This window comes from Penaeus vannamei, chromosome 3 (assembly GCF_042767895.1).
Source record: "Penaeus vannamei isolate JL-2024 chromosome 3, ASM4276789v1, whole genome shotgun sequence".
NCBI lineage: Eukaryota > Metazoa > Arthropoda > Malacostraca > Decapoda > Penaeidae > Penaeus > Penaeus vannamei.
The window spans coordinates 19,480,951-19,483,450 of record NC_091551.1 but is presented as its reverse complement, the minus strand read 5'-3'; the positions used below and the strand labels follow the sequence as shown (position 1 = coordinate 19,483,450).

Genomic DNA, 2,500 nt, shown 5'->3' with positions numbered 1-2,500 from the left:
CAACTATGATTATATAAGTAATATGAAGATGTGGTGAAGATGTGCTAATCACATGTGCAAAAACGGTCATGTGACGACTGCATAAAAAAGTTCATGACTAAAGATGTTTTTGACAAAGTTGATGAAAAAATAATGGGAATGATTATGGTATGGATAGCACTACTGCCACCCACTGTCATCACCAATAGGAATGGCAATGGTGATGATGATGATGGTGATGATGATGGTAATGGTGATGATGATGGTGATGGTGGTGATGATGATGATGGTGGTGATGATGATGATGATGATGATGATGGTGATGACGATGATGATGGTGATGATGATGATGATGGTGATGGTGGTGATGATGATGATGATGGTGGTGATGATGATGATGATGGTAATGGTAATGGTGATGGTGATGGTGATGATGATGATGATAATGATGATGGTGATGGTGATGATGATGATGATGGTGATGATGATGATGATGATGGTGATGATGATGATGATAATGATGATGGTGATGATGATGACTGTGATGGTGATGATGATGAGGAGGAGAATGGTGATGATGATGATGATGATGATGGTGATGATGATGGTGATGATGATGGTGATGATGGTGATGATGATGATGGTGATGATGGTGATGGTGATGATGATGATGATGGTGATGATGATGGTGTGTGTGTGTGTGCAAAAGTACGATAGCTGTAGAAAAGGATTATAACAAATTACTATCGAAATAAATGAAAGAGTCAGTAAGTTAAGCAAATAAAAATACTTTTTGCGTCACAGCCTCCCCCCCCCCCCTTCGCACCTCTTCCTACCTTCCCTTGACCTCTCATTGCCCACTCACTCCATCCTCTTCTTCCTGCCCCCTCACCCAATGCCATACCCCCATGCCCACCCCATACCCCCACCCCCTTTCCTTTCCCTTTCTCTCCTCTGGTTCCCTCCCCTCCCCTCCTGCCCTCCCCTCCTCCTCCTGCCCCTGCCCCTCCTCCCCTCCTGCCCCTCCCCCTCCTCCCTCCTGCCCTCCCGTCCCTGGACCTCCCTCCCTTTTTTCCTCTCTTTCCCTCCTTCCCTCCTCTTCCACCTCTCGTTCCCCTCTGTCTCTTGACCTCCCTCTATTTCCCCTCCTTCCCTTTTACTTCCCTCCCCTTCCCTGTTTCTCTCTCTTTTTCTCTCTCTCTCTCTCTCTCCCTGTTCTCCCTTCCCTTGCCCTTCCTCTCCTTTCCCCTCTCTCATCTTTCCTTTTTCTTTTTACTTCCCTCCTGCTCTCTGCTTCCTCCCCCCCATTCCCTCCCTCCATCCTTCCGTCCCCTTCACCTCCTCCCTCCCGTTTCTCTCCCTTTCCCTTCCTTTTCCCTCCCCTCTTCCTTCCTTTTCCTTCCTTTTCCCTCCCTTTTCCCTCCCCCTTCCCTCCCCTCCCAAAGCGACCGGCCTCCCAGGGACAGAAGCAAAGAAGGCCGCCCCAAGTCCCTGTGAATCCTCGTTAGCAAACATGGCGGCGACGACCAGGGCACGGGACCAGACGCCTTTACCCCCCCCCCCCTGCCACTCCCCCCACTCCCCCTCGGGCCACCAACACGCGCTCGGAATATTAAGCGAAGAGGGAACAATAGGTGGCAGGGAGCTTATGAAATGCTTGATAAAAAGGGGATTATAAAAGCGAAGTGGGATGAAGGAGGTGGGAGAGAGGAAGGTAAGCGAAGGGGAAGAGGGGAAGAGGGGAAGGGGGAAAGAGAGAAGAGAAGAGAGAGAAGAGAGAGAGAGAGAGAGAGAGAGAGAGAGAGAGAGAGAGAGAGAGAGAGAGAGAGAGAGAGAGAGAGAGAGAGAGAGAGAGAGAGAGAGAGAGAAAGAAAGAAAGAAAAAGAGAGGAGCTACAAAAGAAGAATAAGAGAGGACAAGAAAGACTCGACGTACAGACAGAATGAGAGAGAAGAGAAGGCGCGGGGAAGAGTACCTCAGGCAGGGCTCTCAGAGGGCTCTCCCAAGACTTAACATACGGCGGCACCTGTACAACCATCGCCAGAGTGCCAAGACATAGTCCGGCGATCAGTGCCATCTTGGTTCCCTCTGCGCCTTGTCTTAATCGCGTGCCTCTGTTTACGTGCCTTTATCATTTTGTTCTTTTCTATGTCTCTGGTTCTGTCGATTCTTTTCTGGGCGTTTGCTGTTGTGGGGGGGAGTCATTTATTTTCTTTTTTTCTCTGCATTTGCCTCTCTCTCTCTCTCTCTCTCTCTCTCTCTCTCTCTCTCTCTCTCTCTCTCTCTCTCTCTCTCTCTCTCTCCCTCTCTCTTTCCTCTCTTCTCTCTCTCTTTCCCTCTCCCCCTTCTCTCTCTCTCTCTCTCTCTCTCTCTCTCTCTCTCTCTCTCTCTCTCTCTCTCTCTCTCTCTCTCTCTCTCTCTCTCTCTCTCTCTCTCTCTCTCTCTCTCTCTCTCTCTCTCTCTCTCTCTCTCTCTCTCTCTCTCTCTCTCTCTCTCTCTCTCTCTCTCTCTCTCTCTCTCT

At 49.4% G+C, this 2,500-nt stretch overlaps 1 protein-coding gene across 2 annotated transcripts in view; it reads right to left on the bottom strand.

The window, feature by feature from the left end:
* LOC113827274 (A disintegrin and metalloproteinase with thrombospondin motifs 6) overlaps window positions 1-2,500 on the bottom strand; it is a 147,256-nt gene that overhangs the window by 92,077 nt on the left and 52,679 nt on the right. The gene's annotated exons all lie outside the window — the stretch shown is intronic.